Source organism: Aedes aegypti, chromosome 2 (genome assembly GCF_002204515.2).
Source record: "Aedes aegypti strain LVP_AGWG chromosome 2, AaegL5.0 Primary Assembly, whole genome shotgun sequence".
In the NCBI taxonomy this organism is placed as follows: domain Eukaryota; kingdom Metazoa; phylum Arthropoda; class Insecta; order Diptera; family Culicidae; genus Aedes; species Aedes aegypti.
The window spans coordinates 177,798,390-177,821,536 of NC_035108.1; the positions used below are offsets into that span (position 1 = coordinate 177,798,390).

General features: G+C 36.8%; 1 protein-coding gene across 1 annotated transcript in view; it reads left to right on the forward strand.

The window, feature by feature from the left end:
• The first annotated feature begins 13,236 nt into the window (after positions 1-13,236).
• The window catches only part of LOC5571331, a 270,749-nt gene continuing 260,838 nt past the window's right edge, over positions 13,237-23,147 (forward strand). Inside the window, exons 1-2 of the mRNA XM_021843267.1 lie at positions 13,237-13,387; positions 13,456-13,565. The gene's annotated coding sequence lies outside the window, so the exon portion shown is untranslated. The remainder of the gene's footprint in view (positions 13,388-13,455; positions 13,566-23,147) is intronic.

Consider the following 23,147-nt stretch of genomic DNA (forward strand, 5'->3'; position numbering starts at 1 on the left):
GACATGTTTGATCCTGCTTTCATCGCCGGCCCCCATAGGAGCAAGCGTCAAGGTCGAAGGATCAAACATAACTAAACGATCACGCCACTTTTTCACTTTCACTCGACCGACGCGCGTCATGTTTGATCCTGCCCTCATCGCCGGCCCCCGTAGGAGCAAGCGTCAAGGTCGAAGGATCAAACACAACTAAACGATCACGCCACTTTTTCACTTTCACTCGACCGACGCGCGACATGTTTGATCCTGCCCTCATCGCCGGCCCCCGTAGGAGCAAGCGTCAAGGTCGAAGGATCAAACATAACTAAACGATCACGCCACTTTTTCACTTTCACTCGACCGACGCGCGACATGTTTGATCCTGCTTTCATCGCCGGCCCCCATAGGAGCAAGCGTCAAGGTCGAAGGATCAAACATAACTAAACGATCACGCCACTTTTTCACTTTCACTCGACCGACGCGCGACATGTTTGATCCTGCCCTCATCGCCGGCCCCCGTAGGAGCAAGCGTCAAGGTCGAAGGATCAAACATAACTAAACGATCACGCCACTTTTTCACTTTCACTCGACCGACGCGCGACATGTTTGATCCTGCCCTCATCGCCGGCCCCCGTAGGAGCAAGCGTCAAGGTCGAAGGATCAAACATAACTAAACGATCACGCCACTTTTTCACTTTCACTCGACCGACGCGCGACATGTTTGATCCTGCCCTCATCGCCGGCCCCCGTAGGAGCAAGCGTCAAGGTCGAAGGATCAAACACAACTAAACGATCACGCCACTTTTTCACTTTCACTCGACCGACGCGCGACATGTTTGATCCTGCCCTCATCGCCGGCCCCCGTAGGAGCAAGCGTCAAGGTCGAAGGATCAAACATAACTAAACGATCACGCCACTTTTTCACTTTCACTCGACCGACGCGCGACATGTTTGATCCTGCCCTCATCGCCGGCCCCCGTAGGAGCAAGCGTCAAGGTCGAAGGATCAAACACAACTAAACGATCACGCCACTTTTTCACTTTCACTCGACCGACGCGCGACATGTTTGATCCTGCCCTCATCGCCGGCCCCCGTAGGAGCAAGCGTCAAGGTCGAAGGATCAAACATAACTAAACGATCACGCCACTTTTTCACTTTCACTCGACCGACGCGCGACATGTTTGATCCTGCCCTCATCGCCGGCCCCCGTAGGAGCAAGCGTCAAGGTCGAAGGATCAAACACAACTAAACGATCACGCCACTTTTTCACTTTCACTCGACCGACGCGCGACATGTTTGATCCTGCCCTCATCGCCGGCCCCCGTAGGAGCAAGCGTCAAGGTCGAAGGATCAAACATAACTAAACGATCACGCCACTTTTTCACTTTCACTCGACCGACGCGCGACATGTTTGATCCTGCCCTCATCGCCGGCCCCCGTAGGAGCAAGCGTCAAGGTCGAAGGATCAAACACAACTAAACGATCACGCCACTTTTTCACTTTCACTCGACCGACGCGCGACATGTTTGATCCTGCCCTCATCGCCGGCCCCCGTAGGAGCAAGCGTCAAGGTCGAAGGATCAAACACAACTAAACGATCACGCCACTTTTTCACTTTCACTCGACCGACGCGCGACATGTTTGATCCTGCCCTCATCGCCGGCCCCCGTAGGAGCAAGCGTCAAGGTCGAAGGATCAAACACAACTCCGAATGCAAAACTGAAGAATATTAGCACAGACAAACAGACGTAACACTTAGAACAAATCTCGATCAAAATCATAGTCACGAGGACATGTACGCCCAATGCTAAAAATTGTGTGTTTGGCCAACAGACCAACAGATGGCGGTAGTGTGCAAACGTCAAACACGAACAAAAATGATGCGAGCGCTGTGGGTGGCGGATTGGTCACCTACCATATTTTTGAATCGACCGTTAAAAAGGTGGTCGATGGACAGCGATGAGAGTGTGACGTCTGTTTGTCTGAGATATTAGTATGACACTTCATGTAAGAGCTATTTTCATTTGAATCGAGAACATTTGAAGCTTTTTATACGGATTTTAAAAATTGACACAATTTTAGCATTTTCGAAACGCTTACAAACAATCTGTTCTACGATCACTATTTGATGTAGTTTTGAATAGTTGGCCACTTATCTTTGACAGCCTAGTTATCATAGAACTTGAATACGGTCTCAAATCTCTTAGCGAAAAGCATTTTCACAAACTGGGACCATTTTTGTAATCTAAGTCAGAAATTTCCATATAATGTTAAACGCAATGCCCTACAAATGTTCGTAATTCATTCAATTTTGTTCGATTCATACTCCATTATCAAAGTTACCCCAAAACAGAAAACCGACTTTCGATTATATGAAAAATTATATATCCATTCAGAATAAATCTTTTGGCAATCTATCAACTGCAATCGATAGCTAGGATAACAGTACTTGTTTTAAAATTATAAATTATGATTCTTCTTGCATAAATATTCAAGTTTTCGTCGAAAAAACTATCAAAGTTATCCCGTTTTACGGTACCTCAACCTCAAACTATAGCAACCAATCTTAGTGGATCATGCGTGGACCTAACGTTCAACCGGAGTCTTTGTTTATGGGGCAAGAGTAACCGCTCATGCTTCTTCTTCCATTCTATCGGTGTTGAAGTGGTAACCGAACCAACCAAATAATAACACACAATGTCCATAACAGGTCAGAATTGACATGCAACAAATAGTATGAAAATTGATTGGATTTTTATAAGTAGAAATCTTTCATAAGTTCGTGACGGTCTTAAGCCAGGAAATAGAAGAAGCTAACGTCACAGACAAACAGACGTAACACTTAGAACAAATCCCGATCAAAACCATAGTCACGATGACATGTACGCCCAATGCTAAAATCGGTGTGTTTGGCCGATGGACCAACAGATGGCGGTAGTGTGTAAACGTCAAACGCGAACAAAAACGATGCGAGCGCTGCGGCTGGTGGATTGGCCACCTACCATATATTTGAATCGGCCGTTCAAAAGGTGGTCGATGGATATCGGTGAGAGTGTGACGTCTGTTTGTCTGTGCTAACGTTATCCAACGTCAACTTGGCGGTCGTATCTCGGAAACAACCTCTAACTTTTTTTTGTTGAAATCTTAACAAATTTAATGTTTTAAATACCATTTTGACTCATATTCCGAACACTTAAGGCCAACACTGCCTTCAAAAGCAGTTAATGGGCATAAAATAGCTGATATTTGTTTTTTTTTTTATTTTTTGGCGAAGTCTAAGGGTCATGCACAAACTACGTCACGCTCCAAAAGGGGGAGGGAGTCAAGCCAAGCATGACAAGCCTTACAAAACTTTCGGAGGACTCATACAAAAAACGTGACAAAGGGGGGAAGGGGGTCAATAACATTGAAATTTAGCGTGACATAATTTGTGTACCATCCCTAATAGTTAGATGTTGAGTGTGCTGATAAAAATGTGTTTTTAAATTAGTTTGGTATTATTTAAACAAAAATGTATAGAACAACATTTTGATTCAAATGCCGAACACCGTGTTCATTCTGTCTCATATTCCGAGCACCCTTGATTCAAATTGCGAACAGCACGAATAAATCGTATTCAAATAAATAATTCCGCAAATAAATGTATCTGAGCTACTTCTACTGACCTCGAACTAAAGTATCATTACTACTTCGAAAGTATGAAATAGATTTGAAGACGTTGAAACTGAAATGCAATTGACTGCCATTGTCTGGTTATTCGATGACATATTTCAGCGAAACATTTCAACCAAATCGCCATACAAAACCGAGTGTTCGGAATGTGAGACTGTTCGGAATTTGAGACAAAACGGTACGTTCAAAATGTTGTAGTGTGGATTTGCGAGAGTTATAAAATCCGTGTACAAAAATATTATTCTTCATGAAAAACATCGGGGATGAGTGACAATTGCTTAGCGTGACCGTAGTATAAATATGCCAGATTAGCCCTAAGCGAAACTGGTAGTGTTGTATACCACAAATACCTGTGGTGTCCTGTAAAACAACAGGATTGTTAACAAAATTTGTTATTCTCTACAAATACGTATATTCTATGTTTTGCTTGGTACCGTAAAACGGGGTAACTTTGATAGTTTTTTCGAAGAAAAGTTGAATATTTATGCATGATGTTTCAAAGAATTTTAATTTATATTTTCAAAACAAGTACAGGTATCCTAGCTATCGATTTTTCATATGATCGAAAGTTGGTTTTCTGTTATGGGGTAACTTTGATAATGGAGTATGAATCGAACAAAAAGGAATGAATAACGAACATTTGTAGGGTATTGCTTATCTGTAGGCGTTTAACGTTACATGTAAATTTCTGACTTAGATTACAAAAATGGTCCCAGTTTGTGAAAATGCTTTTCGCTAAGAGATTTGAGACCGTATTCAAGTTCTATGATAACTAGGCTGTCAAAGGAAAGTGACCAACTATTCAAAACTACATCAAATAGTGATCGTAGAACAGATTGTTTGTAAGCGTTTCGAAAATGCTAAAACTGTGTCAATTTTTAATATTCGTATAAATAGTCTCAAATGTTCTTGATTCAAATGAAAACCGCTCTTACATGAAGTGTCATACTGATAGTTTTGCATTCGTTTTGCTTAACTGATTAACAGAAATTATGATATTTCGTTTAGTATATGGTGGGTTACGCACTATCAAAGTTACCCGTATTATCAAAGATACCCCGTTTTACGGTATTTTGAAATTCATGCGCCGCCAAATTCAAAGGAGTGAATATTGAAACTAAATTAAAACTTTACAAGTTTTACTTGAACTTTTCAATGCATTTCAAATCTGAATAATTTGTGCACATTGAATACAGTTTTCTGGCAACCTGCTCCAGTCATAACAAGTACCGTTTCGTCTCAAATTCCGAACAGACTCATATTCCGAACACTCGGTTTTTGTATGGCGATTTGGTTGAAATGTTTCGCTGAAATATGTCATCAAATTACAAGGAAATAGCAGTCAATTGCAATTCAGTTTTAAAGTCTTCCAATCTATTTTATACCTCAGGAGTATTGATGATTCTCTATTTCGAGACCAGTAGAACCAGTTCAGATAAATTTGTTTGCAGAATTATTCCTTGGAATACGATTTATTCGTGCTGTTCGGAATTTGAATCAATGCGTTCGGAATATGAGACAGAATGAAAACAGTGTTCGGCATTTGAACCAAAATGTTGTTACATACTTTTATGTAAAAACAATACTAAACAAGTTTTATCAAATAATTGTATCGTCACAGCTAGCAGCTAATACTAAGACTTTGCGGAGAAATAAAAATGTTCACGAATGTGAGCATATATATGCCTATCAGATGCATTTAAAGTTACTGTTGGCCTTAGGTGTTCGGAATATGAGTCAAAACGGTAGTTGCCGAAGAAAACAAAGTGCAATAACTTTATTTTGTGATTTTGAGATGTTTAAATTAGGTAATTTTATGTACTTTGGAAGAGAAAGTAAGTGTTTTTTATTGCTTTAGTAATCGTTGCATAACAGTTATAAAAAAATGCATTGGAGCTGAAAAGTGGACCCTTCAAAACGGTGAGTTTTTTCTAAGCTGTTATTGTGTTGTTCTTATCGGCAGCCCAAGAATGACGATGATTTCCAATGCATTTATATCTTCTGATTTTATTTAGCCCGGGTATTTTTTTATATTTTGTGAACAGATTTCTTTTACAAGGAAGCTTTTACATAAAAAAAATAGGTTGAGAGTATTGAAGTTAAAATACCCTCACGGTGCCGAAGCCATCATTAACCCTAAATTCAAACGATTTATCCATGGAATCGCAATTGCCCATTGCACGGTGATGTCATCAGAATGTCGTCAGAATTTTTCGAATAAATGCTACATCTTTTTTCAAAAATAGGCAAAAAACTATACTTGTTATGCTGTATGATATCAAAAATGTGTTCAGTAATTCATACTTAAGCTTACACAACATTTTAAAGACTCAAAGTTAGCATGTAGGCACAGCACCAGTGGATTGTTTAGCACCGACCTTTTCAACTGTATTGCTTACACCTTCAAAAAGTGTGAATATTTCTAAGCAAAACTGATCCGTATAAAAATTAAACAGTCCAAAATCATCATTAGACATCTATATTCTAGAAAACTTGGGATGCCTGTGTTGCCAGCGAAATCTTCAGCTTTTTTGGGAGGAAATGTTTTTTGGTACCGTAATCCGGGGAAACATTGATCAGTTTTTAGGATATTTTTTAAATATTTCATCCAAAACTGTAAATGTTGTGAGTTTTATATTTTTAAAACAAGTACTGCCACCCAAAGCTCGTGACTATATACTGTATTTTCTTTTTTGAAAGATTTAAGCATGTTTACAAAAATGTTTTATGTAATTTTTTCATTTAGTTGATATGGGGTAACATTGATCATCCATGTAAACAACGTTCGGTAATATTGAAAATGTCGTTACTTACATAAATCATGGCCCCTGAAGCCGAATATGACGTCCAAACGCTTACATCTCATTTACTTTTTGAGTTATTTTAAAATTAAAAACACCTCGAACAGCGGAATACGCCTAAAGGTAGGCAATTTCCTAAGGGAATTCTAGATTCTTAATAGTAATTTGTTAATGTTGCCGATTTGAACATACTAATAAAAGTTTTGACAGCGGAATCGTTTTTGGCGATGCCATTTTTAGCGAGAACCGCGTTTTCCTTGCTCATATCGCTTGCAGAACCTATGTGAGACATGAATCTTCGGTAGTGTCATCCCTAACCATTGAAATCATTGTTTCACAAACTTGACAATTTTACGCATAAAGTTAACGCAATTTTTGCAAAAATCTTAATTTTTAATAGCTCATAAATATAAGAAACAGAAGCAACAATCATGCCTAGGAAATATTTCATCAATAAATGATGATACCAACTTATTACGAGATGAGTTATTCCGATCAATGTTACCCCGCTGATCAATGATACCCCGGATTACGGTACCGACCTGATCAAATTCGCCCCAGTGATCAATTTGCCCCCGGATTACGGTACTATACCAGGGAGGAAGCTGCAGAATCATTTTCAAAATTTTATTTTGAATTCTCTGCAGAGCTTTCTTGCTGGTATTACAATAGCTAGTCCATATTGGTACAGCATACAACATGGCTGGCCTGAAAATTTGTTTGAATATCAAAAGCTTGTTCGTAAGACAAAGTTTTGATTTTCTATTAATAAGGGGATAGAGACATTTTACATATTTATTACATTTGACTTGAATGCCCTCAATGTGATTTTTGAAAGTTAAATTCTTATCTAGCATGAGCCCTAGATACTTAACTTCATCTGACCAATTTATTGGAACCCCTCTCATCGTGACAACATGTCTACTTGAAGGTTTCAAATAAAGAGCTTCTGGTTTATGTGGGAATATTATTAGTTGAGTTTTGGAAGCTTTAGGAGAAATCTTCCATTTCTGCAAGTATGAAGAAAAATATCCAAACTTTTTTGCAATCGACTACAGATGACACGCAGGCTTCGTCCTTTGGCGGAGAGGCCTGTGTCATCCGCAAACAAGGATTTTCGACATCCCTGAGGTAACTCAGGTAAGTCAGATGTGAAAACATTGTATAATATTGGTCCCAAAATGCTGCCTTGAGGAACACCAGCTCTAACAGGAAGTCTTTCAGATCTGGAGTTCTGATAACTAACCTGAAGTGTACGATTAAAGTTTTTCAATTTTACGATCAAACCTTCATGCCAAACACTGTCGAATGCTTTTTCTATGTCTAGAAGAGCAAGACCAGTAGAGTAGCTTTCAGATTTGTTGGAACGGATCAAATTTGTTACACGTAAAAGTTGATGAGTGGTCGAATGTTCATTGGCAAAAAATGAATTTTCGTTGATGTGGACCATCATTCTGTTCAAAATAACCTTTTCAAAAAGTTTACTGATGGAGGAAAGCAAACTGATTGGACGATAGCTAGAAGCTTCTGCAGGATTTTTGTCTGGTTTTAAAATTGGAACAACCTTAGCATTTTTCCATTTGTCAGGAAAATATGCTAATTGAAAACATTTGTTAAATATATCAACTAAAAATGATAAGTTACTTTCTGGAGGTTTCTTGATGAGGATGTAGAAAATTTCATCATCGCCAGGAGCTTTCATATTTTTGAATTTTTTAATAATAGTTCTCACTTCTTCCAAATCAGTTTCACAGGCATTTTCGAAAACGTTCCCTTGATTGAGAATATTTTCGAACTCCTGAGTAACTTGATTTTCAATTGGACTAGTAAGTCCTAAATTGAAATTGTGCGCATTTTCAAACTGCATAGCAAGTTTTTGAGCTTTTTTGCAATTAGGGTAATTTGCCCATTATTGCGGTATTCCCTATTGTTGCGGTATTAGAATTAAACACTTATTATCAGTGAATAAATTGTCACCCAACAGCAGCAACAAAGACATTGTCACCTCCTATTCTTGTTGCAACAATTTTATTCCGCAACATGAGTTTGTCATCACCTGAACAGAATATGACAAAGATCGATCACCACGTGCGCGGCGATTTTCTGGACTTCGCTTTGCAATTTTCGAGAACTTTCTGCGTGTTGGTAAACATTGACACATTATCAAACAGCATCCATAAAACAAAGTTGGTTTTGTGTTTAAAATTACTGATTAATCGCGAGTTGAAAAGGTTGCAACAATATTGCGCTCTGTGATTGTCATGAAAATAAATAAATAAATAAATAAATAAATGACAATTCTGCTTTTAATTGTGTCCTTATCCGCAACAGTTGTGACAAACGGTTGTGAGCAAGCTTGCTTTGTTGTTTGTTTTTCGTCTATTTTGATGATAATTTGATTCACTGCTTATTGTTAATCAAAAACTCTATTTTCTATGGATATTATTGATGATGATGAAAGCTTATAGTGTTCCCAAGCTGTGCCAGATAAATGCTTTGAAAATTAAACGATTTTGATCGATGGAAGAACAGTTTTAAATGATGCATCAATAAAAGCCTATATTTTTAACCAGTCCCTCTATTTACGGACGGGTTTTCATAAGCGTGAATTTTTTAAGTTAAGAACCAAAACAATGCAGTGGGTATATCAGTTCAGTATGGATATAGTCACATGATAGATATTGAATTTTGAATAAAAGTTCTATATTTTTGAGAAAAAGCATATACCGCAATAATAGGACAATGAAAATAGTTGTTTGCCTATTATTGCGGTATCTGTAAATCACATTCAAACATCCGATATTTCAATACTCATTTTAAATGTAATTGCTGGAAACATTAATTTTATTACTAGGGTACTATTTTGTAACATAATTTTTTGTCATTCACACATTTATTTGGTCAAACATAAGATACCTGTTTATTTTTTTTTTTTTTTTTTTAAATCTTTATTAGAGTGTAGATACCTGTTTATCTTTACCCTGTAGTTGCTCTTTTTTAACAAATATATTGCAAATAAACACAATGTTTTACCGAAAAATCATGTAAACTGATTGAAAATCGGAAAACATGGCAAAAATGCGTTGAAAAACTAAAATACAAGATTATTACAAGGAAGCAATTTTTTGAAATTGCATTGGATTGGTGAAAACTAGTGAAAAATATTTTTAAAATCACCAAAATTGTGGTTATATTTGAGTCAAAAAATCATTTCTTATATTGCGACTAGTGATCTTAGATGGAAGAACCTTTTCTATTGGCGTTAACATTGTCCAGCTGCGACGGAAGAGGAGACGAAACCGGCAGAAAATCATTCGATTCTGTTGATTTGTTTTCAAATCGTGACATAAAGTAATTAATTAGTTTTCTTTATAAATACGTCCAAAGTCACACAAACTGACAGTACCGTGCAGTGTCATTAACATGCAGGGAGCATAATTTCAATGCTAGCACATTGTGTGGCATTGAATGTAAACTGAATGTAATAAAATCTATGATTTTTGGTATACCGCAATAATAGGACGAAATACCGCAATAATAGGACAGAGGAAGAGCTTCAGATTTATGTTAAAAAATGTATGTTTGATTCCACAATTTGCTCCTTTACTTTACTATACTCCAGATAAAGGATAGATTTAACAGTTCAAAATGCAAAATACTACAATATTTAGGTTTTAGACACTGAAATACGATTTAAATTCCAACACCGTGCTTAAGTCGTCCATAATAGGACGGGTACCCTAGTTGGCTTCTGAGGTATTTTTCAAGATTTTAGATAATTTCCAAAAGGGCTTAGAGCCAGGGTTCAATTGAAAAATTTTATTTTCAAAATTTTTGTTTCCCAATTGAGAAAAACGTTTTTTGATTTCTTTCTGCAAATCCTGCCATATAATTTTCATAGCAGGATCGCGAGTGCGTTGAAATTGCCTTCTCCTCACGTTTTTAAGACGGATCAAGAGTTTAAGATCATCGTCTATAATCACGGATTCAAATTTTACTTCATATTTTGGAATTGCACTTAACTAAAAAACTATTCAAACTAATTGAAATTAACTATTCCATATTTCTTTTAATATTGCATTATTAAGAATTTAGCAAGCATATCCGAATTCAGGTAGCTCATATTCATTATGTAGAGTCGTTTCAAAAAATAACAATAATCGCATTGACAAGTGATCAATTTCACCCCGAAATGGGATTCCCCGATTTTTTATTTAAGGGATGATTTTTAGCACTAAAAACACATTTTTAAAAAAAATTTGACACATGAGCCAAAGAGGCTGACCGTCGTACTTGTTTTCCTGCTTTCAGTTGTTTGGCATTTTCAACATTATTGAAAACAGACTAGAAAAACCATGAAAAATGATCAATTTCACCAGAAATTACGGTACCGTAATCCGGGGTAACATTGATCATTTTTTTTAATGTTTCTTAAACATTTGATTTGAAAATACATGTGTTGTTAATTTTATATTTTTAAAACAAGTACTGGCACCAATTGCTCGTGTCTATGTACTGTATTTTGTTTTTTGAAAGTTTAAAGCATGTTTTATAAAATGTTTTAAGTGATTTTCTTATTTAGCTGATATGGGGTAACATTGATCATCCATGAAAACATCGTTCGGTAATATTGAAAAGATCATTACTTACTAAAATCATGGTTCCTGAAGCCGAATATGAAGGCCAAACTCTTACAAGTCATTTACTTTTTGAGTTATTTTAAAATTAAAAACACCTTGGATTGTGGAATACGCCTAAAGGTAGGCAATTTCCTAAGGAAATTTTGTACGCTTTATAGTAATTTGTGAATTATGCTGCTTTGAACATATTTATGGAAGTTTTGACAACGGGATCGTTTTCGGCGATATCATTTTTAGTAGCAACCGCTTTTCTCTTGCTCATATCGTTTTCAGAACTCATGTGAGAAATGATTGTTTGATGGTGTTATGTATAATCATGAAAATCGTTGTTTCCAAAAGTTGACAAATTTACACAAGAACACAACTTAACTTTCGCAAAAATATTATTTTTTATTAGCTCATTAATAGAAGCAAAAGAATCACCATTCATGCATTGAAAATATTTCATCAATAAATGGTGATTCGAGCTTTTTACGAAGAGGGTCATTGCGATCAATTTTACCCCGCTGATCAATGTTACCCCGGATTACGGTAAATGTAAACTTCAAAACCTTATAACAGCAAGAAAAATGACATGCCAAAATATTTTTCCATTTATCAATAGTTTAGTCATGAAAATCAATAATTTTCATTATTGGAGTAGATTCGTAGAAAGATTTCCAATCGATTGATGCAAGAATCTCGAAAATCTAGCCGGGCGTTAGTATGTTATTAACAGTCAAAATCTAACCACTTTTCGTGACGCGAGCGATTTTCGTTTTTCTAAATTGTACCCCAGTATGCTGCCGTAAGACGTTATCCAACGTCAAAAAAATCTTCGCTATGCCCTTCGGCATCTGCCGTGAAGAGACCCCACAAGTCTGCTACCATATGAACATCGGTGTCAACTGTTGGGTCAACTTTTGAGAGCAGAAGGTCTACAGCTCAATCAGTGTTTGTAGCTAAAGTTTTGGTAGGCGAAATTGATTCACCTGAAATTGTTGCCAATCTGTCAGTATATGCACCAGAATGACCACTCCGTACAAGAAGTTTCCTACATCTCCCTGCTCGGACAGTTAATTACGAATTACATGACCCTATTCGATACATGGCAGCTCGCTTCAATGAACACTATCACCTCTTCGATTTCGGCTTGACAACTTCTACATTTTGACAACGGATTGAACGAGTGTTACGCGAGAGGAAAGAAAGAAGAATGAACGGAAAGAAATTTGATATTTGTTTGACGTATTTTTAAAGTGTTAGAATTAAGTTATTCATTGTCTTTGTCTTCACTATGCGTTTCAAATAGTTGATTGTTATTTTTTAACATTAATTGTTAATTAAGACACAGAGTCAGATGAATTAACAAACACACAAATACAAATCCAGAATTGAAATATTAACAAAGCACATTGTTCATAATCAGTAATCATCGCGGTTTCTATCAGTATCTATCTCAATTTAGATACTGAAATTGAGACTCATTCAATGTGCTACCGTAAACTTGCATGCAAGTTGATAAGCCGATCATACTTCTTCTCTAGGAATCAACAGACACTCAGCTTGCGAGTTTCAGCAGTTTGTTAACGAAGAAAATTTTTCAGAGAGCCGAGTTTAATTACTTGTTGTCATATGTGCTCTCACTGTCAGCATTAAACCCAAACAAAACACCCGGCAGACGCGACAGAGAGTTGACATAATATCATTATAATCACGCTTGCTCTCGCTGCATACAAGCTTCTCCGAAAATCTACGCATGGGCCGGTCTCTAAAACTGCGCTCTCCAGGTTTGCATATGATCGAGAATGAGTGACCAGTAGCTCTCGACCACCACACGTGGCTGAGCTGAAGCGGTAGATCAACAACGATCATAACAGCGACGATACCTACTAGCCAGGCAACTGATACCCATCGGCCAAAATCCAACGAAAATCGAGAGTTTCTCAAAGAAAGAGGTAAATTTGCTCTCTTTCTCCCCAATCAGCAGCACGCGAACGAAAACGCAAGGGGACCTCCTGGCCGGGGACCTCCGACCCCGGTACGCGTCTCTCGCGTCGTGGTAGCTGCTGCACGATGGCTCTCGCTCTCGCAGTCGATCGGTCGGTCGGTCGATCCCGCCGAGGCTCCCCGCATCAGCAGCAGCAGCAACTGATCCAGCGAAGCTGCAAAATCACAACAAACTTTAATACGTTTCCTCTGTTTTGAAACTTTTAGTACGATTTTTGTCGTCACCGGGTTTATCACGCGCGCACATTTCGAGTGGCTCACGCCGTGCGGGTTTTGAGACATCTTGTTGCAGAAGAGCAATACACGTGGGTCGGTTATCGAAAGTGGTTTCAACAGTTTTATTTGCAGTTGTTTATAATGTTTCTATTGCTTTTTAGGTTCTTATTTGGCTTAGTGAAGTGATTGCAATTAAAGTGAGAAGTGTCCATTAGGATCTGATAGTGGAAAATTATATCTACAGGGCAGTTGCCGAATGCTATAGATTCCCGTAAGTTTGAGCGAGCTTTAGAAGTGATTTCATGGTTTGTTGAAGCCGTTGATTGATAGTACCGCAAATACAGGGTCACAGTGAATATAATTCCGCAAATCAAGTGCCGCTTGTCTTCGCTTACACATGTCAATTGTTTCCAGTCGTTGAGTTGTCGTACAATCTGTTGTGTGTTAAAAACAAGCTTCGCAAATGTGACGACAGACGAACCGACGGATGGACGGACAGACGGTTTGATTATGCTGCCATTGGGGGTCATGTGTTCGGCAAAGTGCATTATCATTGAGAATCGGCGTTTGTCACGCCGCATTGAGCTGGCGGCTGTTGTGATTGCTTGGATGAGAATTCGCGCTTTGTTTGGCAGCTTGTTTCTTGGCAAACAATTAGCATTGACAGTGTGCGAGTTGACGGGACAGGACGGAACGGGACGAGACGGTGTTACATCTCTGAGAGCAACATCATCGGCGCGACGGAGGGCCAACCGGTCATCTCGAATGAATGCCACCTGTCGGTCGGCTGAGGCCTCTTTGAACAGCTGAGTGTGGTTGATTGCGCGAGAATTGATGTGTTGATGCAACACTCAATGGACCTTCGATTGGGAAGCAATCAAGGGATCTACTGTTTAGAATAAGTCGAGCTGTGAAAAGCGCATTATGCACTAGCGTAATGACAAGGTTGTATTATTACCTCAGACGTGAGCGGGTTATAGATTGTGTTAGATTTTAGCTTTGGGAGGCAAGACTCTAATCACGTCGAGAGAGCAAAGAATGCGATGTGGTCAAACAGAACTCCACATTAAAAAATACTGTTTTGTAAAGAACAACTTGAACACTTCTATGATTCATGTTGACAACTTTTCTCGGCCAAATTCTTCGAAACTTCACACTGACAACCACTTAAGTATGATGCAAATTGGGGCTAAATATGATCGCGCTCAGTAGCATAGCTTAAGGTGTGTGTGGTACTGGACCCAAAATTCCAGGGGCAAAAAAATCGTGGTAAAGAAATATGAAATAACTGAAGGTTTTGATACTAGAAAACTAGTCAAACTATGCAGGGCAAAAATCATGTTTGGAGATTGCAGAACTGACGATATGTAGGGGCCCCTTGTTATATGATATATAATGTGATGAATTAGCTTCAATAACTATTTCTTCGATGCAAACGAATCTTTTTAAAAATGTAAGGCTTCAACATGCTTAAGCCCAGGAATATTTGAAACTGAGTTGAAAAAAAAAGAAAGAAAAAGACAATTTACACTGTCTTCAGCCAAAGGCTGCACAGACTGAAACATAAGGCAACGGACAACACGAAACACCCAGTGGCCCAGTGATGAATTTTTCGTTTGACGAAAAGTTTCCACCGACTGGAGCGGGAATCGAACCCACACCTTGTGACACAATACGGCTAGACGATTGACGCCGCTAACTGCAAGGCCACGAAGCAGAAGCGGTAGCCGTTGGACGAGCCCTTGAAATACTATTATTATGAATAATTTTCAAGTAATATTCCAAGTACCGTAATCCGGGGTAACATTGATCATTTTTCTGAATGTTTCTTTAATATTTCGTTTGAAAATGCAAATGTTGCAAAGTTTATATTTTTAAAACAAGTACTGCCACCCATAGCTCGAGACTATATACTGTATTTTGTTTATTGAAAGATTTAATCACGTTCAAAATCACGTTTTAGGCGATATTTTTATTAAGCTGATATGGGGTAACATTGATCACTTATGTAAACAACGTTCGGTAATACTGAATATGTCGTTACTTACTTAAATCATGGCCCCTGAATCCGAATATGAAGGCCAAACGCTTACAAGTCATTTACTTTTTGAGTTATTTTAAAATTAAAAACACCTCGAACCACGGAATACGCCTAAAGGTAGGCAATTTCCTAAGGGAATTTTACATTCTTAACAGTAATTCGGTAATATTGCCTAAATGAGCATACTTATAAAAGATTTGACAACGGAATCGTTTTCAGCGATGCCATTTTTAGTTAAAATCATATTTTCCTTGCTTATATCGTTTGCAGAACTTGTGTGAGACATGAATCTTTGGTAGTGTCATCCTTAACAATAAAAATCATTATTTCAAAAAGTTGACAAAATAACGAATAAAGTAAACTCAATTTTCGCAAACACATTAACTTTTATTAGCTCATGGATATAAGAAAGAGAAGCACTACTCATGATTTGGAAATATTTCATCAATTATGTTTAATACGTTCTTTTGATGAGAGGAGTCATTCCGATCAATGTTACCCCGCTGATCAATGATACCCCGGATTACGGTAATAGATATTAAGTCAGCAATCTTCTTTGGGACAGTTTAAAGTTTTTTCACGTTTGCTGCTTAAAACTTCTGCAGTATTCTGCATGCTGTGGAGCACTACAGAATATAATAGCAAAGCTCCCAAATGTTTAATAAACGGATAGTGATTCAAGTTTAAATATAAGATAAAACTATCGCTTAGGAAAATGGCAAAGCCGTTGCGTGATCTTCAACGAGCGCCAAAACAAAATTATATAGAAAAACTGTTGAACCATTGTTACATGGACCGACATCAAAATAGGACAGGATAAAATCTTCCGGATTCGACGTTTTTGGTTTGTTTTTCCCAACACACATTTTAACCTGGGGGATGCGAATTGGAAATCAACAAGCAGCCAGGCTGCTGTGAATCATAAATTTTCGTAAAAATGATCTGAGTGTGCCTAGAATTGTACGGTCACGATTTTGTCACGCTAAAAAATGTTATATGGTTTATATTACGCAAAGACCACCAACTGTTAAGAAAAGTTGTACGTGGTCAAAATTATGCATGAGTATTTAACAACTTTTCTGAAATAGTTTTCTAATTAATACACTACTAGTAACTTTCTGATTTGGTATATTTATTGGGTTTATTTCCTAACCGAAGTGATGAAGATTTGTGCGAAGTATTTTAAGGGTGCACTTTTACTGTGGTTTCCTGCGAGACAACCTAAAAAACAACGGTTAGCACTCGTGGAAAAGTTTTTTCTTTAATTTGAACATCCTAAATGTTCGAGACTGCACCCTCTAGATTTTAACTTGTTAAATACCGTGGAGAAATGTCAACAAAATTTGAAACGTTTGATTACTTCTGTGATGCATTTGTTAATAAAATATTCTGAATTAAATATTGAAATAATCAATATTCCAGCTCTAGGATTCTGTCTGGAATAAACTGGTGGTTTCTTAAAGAAAATGCAGTTTCTGTGAAGCAAACTCTTAAAAAGCTAGAATGAGTATTTGAGAATATAAGAAAAATGGGAGATCGTCCCAAGGCTCATGGACACCTTAGATCTAGAATAAATTCTCTAAAAAAATATAATTGCAATAACATTCATCAGAAAAGTATCAAGAAAAGGATTCAGCTTCCAGTCTTAAAACAACATTTTAAAAAATATAAAAAAACTACTAAACACTGTCATGCAAGAACATTAAGTTTGGGACAGTTCTTCTCTCTGTTTTGTGAACACTATTTGCTGGGCACAAATTTCTTGCTCTGAACTTCAGATGCTTAAGAGTAGGGGAGAACGGAAAAAAATATTTTAAATGATTTTGTTTTAATGTTTCACCCATAATATGTATAAATGAAGATTTCATAGAGGTTTGTGTAGTCTTTTTTAATCATGATCTGATAGACAAACATGTTTCTTTTCTATTCTATTCGTGGTGCTTGCACAGCCAATATTGAAAAACATCCAGGAAATACCCAAGTATTTTCTTGTCAGAATTAATATTGGCAGAATATCAATGATATAATACAAATATTAAAATGGCCAGGCCTACTGAGCATCAGATTAATTATTCACGAATGAATAATATGATAAGCGAAATATTTTCAATTTAAGACGGAAGAAACTGGGACAACTGTACCAACCGTTTCGATTCAGTGTTAAAGGTAATTGTTGGGATAGGCGTAGCTAAGAAAGTTAATGCACACTCCATAGTTGTAAGCTTTAGTTTTCCTAGGATACAGGCATTTCTTCCTCATGTCCTGGCTCTAGAGCCTTGGCTTAAGCGCCTATGCTCGCTCTCTGAAAAAAAAATGAAAACTCATTCCATCCCTTTCCCGTTATGGAACGAACTGATAAACATCTTGATCAACAGATTTGCAAGAAACTAATCAAACTCTACATGTTGGAATTCAACTCGATTCTCTTGTTACACTGCTTTTATACACACTAAGCTCTTACGGTGAATTTCACCGTAAGCTCAAGAGCAGAACAGTTCGGTGAAATAAAACACCGTATCTTCGTCGGAATTTAATAATTTAAGTGTGTAGGCCTTGCAATAAGTTGTAAATATGTAATGCCTTATATTTGCACTTTTTGTCGAGAAATTATGTTACTCTCTCTGCATGATGTTTAGAAATTAGAGCGGAACACTTGTTTACACGTGAAAAAATAGAACCGGATTTGAATTGAAATATTTTTAAATGTCATCATAAAGCAGGGAACAATCTCACCCAAATTAGAAGCATAATCAGCATTTATTCAATAAAAATGCTCTTCATTGTTCTAGAAGCTGCTAACATTCGCTTTTTCAGCATTCATTGTACAACATTTGCACTATTGATTATCTTGATTTTATTAAATAACACGATAGAGCGTGTTCTTGCTACTACTTTGGCAAATTTTCCCGCCTGAATAATGACGATATCATATTTAAACTTTAATTTAAAAAATTGGTTGAAATTTGAACCATGACACTCGTGATCATGTTTGACTTTAATTTAGTCTATGCGTTTGGAACTGGATTGAAGCGAAAACCAGGAAATTTATTTCAAACTTATTTTTATCCAGTTGTTTGGTGTCGATGTCGGAGAAATTAATGTAATTTCACTGTAACTATGATAGAGTACATGTTTTAAGTCAAATCAATCAATCCGGCACGAATTTTTCGACATAATTGCATTGCTAACCTAAAAAATTTAACAAATTTTAAGTTAACCTCATGGATTAGATAGATATACAACAGAGCTTTCATTTAAGGTGAAAATTTCTCTTATCGAACTATTACTGCGGACGCACCATCCATGTCGAAAATAAGCTAAAAAGGTTGGGCAGGCCTGGTTTAAATCAAGGATTGCGCGTTTGACCTCGACGATGCAGTTACACTAAGTTCCCCTGCACAGATCAGAGTAATGTTTCTAACCATGGCAAAACATGGAAGGTATAAATAAAAAATACACCGTCTTGCTCTTGGGTAGTCAAAAAGGTTTAAGAAACTGAATTATTAAAAAAATAAGTCTTTTTACAAGATAACTTTCAATTCATTGCTGTTACTCTATAAAATACAGTTTGAGTAAAAAAAATAATATAATGCCATATATTTGAAGACCAAAGGCCGTTTGAGTTTATTCAAGAATTCCTTTCGGTGTTGTCCTACAGATTTTCAAGCGTAACCTTTAATCTTTAAAACGTTTCTGAATAAGATAGTCATACACAGTTCACACAACCATGTTCTGTCAATCTTTAAGTCCCACAACTGTTGTAAGTTAGCTAAAAACTCCGATGAGAATGCAGAACGCAACCATATTCAGTGAGCTCTCATTTCAACTAATAAGGTTTATACTCACGTATGCGTATTCAATAATATTTTAACAAGTATTCATTTAGACTAATTTGTCAACTGGATAATTTCAAATACAAACACAAATACAAATTTGAACTACACTACGACAACTCCTTTGAGTACAGGCCTCGGAACTATAAACTGTGATTTTTCGGAAGTCACATCCAACCTTTATTATATTTATCGGGCTCAATGAAAGTCTTCCTGGACAGAATCCTCGCCAAACCCACGGTGAATTTTATATGAGCTACTTGCAGTCTTTCTGACGACATCTTTCAAAGAATTTTCCTGTGTTTTTTTCTGGAGATTCTTCATAGTGATCCATCATAGCGTTGCAAATATTGTTTTAAATCCATCAAAGATCTGTTAAATTGGAAAACATTTTTAGAAAGAATCCAACTAAGGTTTCCTTAGAGATTTTTGAAGAACTTCTCCAGGTATACGTCATGATTCTAATAAGATGCCCACCGAAGTTTTAATAAGCAATTCACTAAATATCTACCAAGCAATCCGGAAAAAAACCTTGTCTTGAACATGTCAAGCATAACGTGTGGTATTTAATGAATCTGATGAGAAGGTTAGGTTGACAAAAAATGGTGTTATATAGAAGCCGCCAAGAATCTCATCAGACATACGCTATTTTTCTTGCTTAGAATTTGTTGGCGATCTCTCGAGAAATCTAGTTATTCACTCCTGCAATGCGCAGAGGAACTCAAAATAAATCAAACACCGTCTTTAAAATCTACTATTCTTTTTTGTCTGCATAATCACATACCGTTTCATCTCATATCACTTCAAATGCATCTGAAAGGCATGAGTTAGCTGACATATGTGAACATTTCAATTTCTTCGTAAAACTTTTAACTGTTGGGTGTGCCGATTATAATGTCGATTTGATTAATTTTAGTATTGTTTTTACGCAAAAGTATGTAACAACATTTTGATTCAAATGCCGAACACTTGGTTGATCCTGTCTCATATTCTAAAAAACTTGATTCAAATTCCGAACAGCACGAACAAATCGTATTTAAATAAATCAGTATTTGGATTTTGATCCGAAGTGGAAGTGTAACAGTTCGTGAACCATAACAGTTCATGGCACATCGCAATCGGAGAGCCCTATGAATGTAAACATTTACTCTCTCGTTTCGTACATGGCGCGAGAGCGTTCAAGAGCAACAACTCTCACAGACTGCATCAGTATCGAGCCATTCTGATGAGTTATGTGCTAAATAAAATTGGTAATAACTTTGATATTTTCTGGTAAGGCAGCGTCCATTGATTACGTAACGCTAAAATTGGAAATTTGAGACCCCCTCTCCCCCTCCGTAACACTTTTTGTATGAAAAATTTAAAATTTTTGTATGAGCCGTAACGCTTGAGCGTTAAAATTAAGGTGGATGCCCTCTAATGCAGCCTTCAACAACATATTTATAATCTATTGGATCATCAAACACCCATTTGGCTGTAAACATAGCACAGAAATTGGAAATTGGCCTCTGTTTCTTGATCAGAATGAGAGTGTGTCAGCGAATGTTACAAGTGGTGATACACAGTAATCGGCACCAAGCAGTGGGTGGTGTGTGTCTGACTTATTTTCGTTCATGGCTCGTTATTTTCCACGAACGATAAATGTCATGTTGTTGTCATGTTGTTGGAATGCAGGCGGATAAATGGAACAAAATTGTTAAATATTCCAAAGCCCGAAATGAATAATTCTGCAAATAAATTTATTTGAGCTAGTTCTATTGACCTCGAACTAGATAATTGTATAACTTTCAAAATAGAGGGGGACTCAATACTGGACAATGTCAAAATATTGAGAAATAATAATTAAATCCAGATGGTGTATAAGAAAAAAAAAGCTGTTATGGAGAGTAATGTTTGTGTAGAATAACACATCCATAAAACATGCATGCTTTTTTTCAAAAATAGAGATATGTGAAAATCATAAAAAAATTGACGTATCGCCTTAAAAATTGAGCCTACTTAGTAATTATTTGAAATATAGAAATAAAATTTGGATTACGCAAGCATGATCGAATAAAATCACAGTTTATCATTCAATGTTGGTCAAGCAACTCCTGTCCCCCAGTTTCCGACAGCTTGATCTGTTATTTAATATATTTGTTATTTTTGCACCAGAGACTACATTCATTTTTTATAGATTCCGTCGATCATGGTACCGAACATGCAATAAAACTGAGGAGAATGAACTTTCAGAACAACATCGTAAAATGTGTCATTTTCATCATATATAGAAGAGGTTTTTATTGGACATCTTGCAAACTAAGTAAAACTGAGATTATTCTTGTAAATGTTGCAAATGCATTAAATTGGCTACGAAATTCTATTGTTGGAGTAAAAATGTACAAATTTCCAGTTTGTGTCTGGTATTGGGAGTCACCTTTTATGATAAACCGATTTTGTACTGGGATACATAATCAAAACTCAATGTCAACAATGATAACATTTATCATAAATGGGTAAAAAAGATCACATTAAACCAATACTTTCTAAATTATGAATTTAGTGGCTAAAGTGTCCAGTACTGGGGAATTTCTCCCTAAAATAGAATAAAAGACATTTTAATTGGAATCCAAATGACTGCAATTCCCTGGAAATTCGATGACATATTTCAGCGAAACATTTCAACCAAATCGCCATATAAAAATCGAGTGTTCGAAATATGAGTCAGTTTGGAATTAGAGACCAAACAGTATTGTACCGTAAAACGGGGTATCTTTGATAATGCGGGTAACTTTGATAGTGCGTAACCCACCACATACTAAACGAAATATCATAATTTCTGTTAATCGGTTAAGCAAAACGAATGCAAAACTGAAGAATATTAGTATGACACTCCATATAAAAGCTGTTTTCATTTGAATCGAGACCATTTGAGGCTTTTTACACGAATATTAAAAATTGACACAATTTTAGCATTTTTGAAACGCTTACAAACAATCTGTTCTACGATCACTATTTGATGTACTTTTGAATAGTTGGTCACTTATATTTGGCAGCCTAGTTATCATAGAACTTGAATACGGTCTCAAATCTCTTAGCGAAAGGCATATTCACAAACTGGGACCATTTTTGTAATCTAAGTCAGAAATTTCCATATAACGTTAAACGCCTATAGGTATGCAATGCCCTACAAATGTTCGTAATTCATTCAATTTTGTTCGATGCATACTCCATTATCAAAGTTACCCCAAAACAGAAAACCGACTTTCGATTATATGAAAAATTATATATCCATTCAAAATAAATCTTTTGGCAATCTATCAACAGCAATCGATATGTAGGATGCCAGTACTTGTTTTAAAAATATAAATTATAGTTCTTTGAAACAGCATGCATAAATATTCAAGTTTTCTTCGAAATAACTATCAAAGTTACCCCGTTTTACGGTACTTCGTTTAATGAGCATCTGTGGAACACTCCAACGCTTATTGGATTGTATACTTAGGTACATGCCCATCACCATTTTGTTACATTCCCTCAATCAGTTAATATATTGATTATCAACTCATGCCGCTATGCAAAATCTCATACAAAAATCAACAAAAGGCTTTTCCCAGTTTGGATCTGTTCGTCCCACAAATGTCGCTTATAGCATGTCGCTGTTAGCACTCTCCTTAGGTCTGAATGAATAATTGCCTTATTATTCAAACGCAATTAGATCCAATCCCATTCATCCTTTCGATTGACAAACCTGTTCGCCATAACTCTAACAGATGATAGAAGTATCACCCAGCTTCGTGTACATTGCGGATTCCTGCGCACAGAAACTAGATCAGTCGACAATCATCGCTTCGACGACGACCACGGTCCAATTGATAGAACCTTGATGATTGACAAAGAATCCAACCATCTGTGGCACATCAAAACTGGATCATTTATAAAAGCCGCAGGTTGTCCGCTCCTTCTCTGTCTTCTAGAGAGAACGCGGAAGATTTTCAGA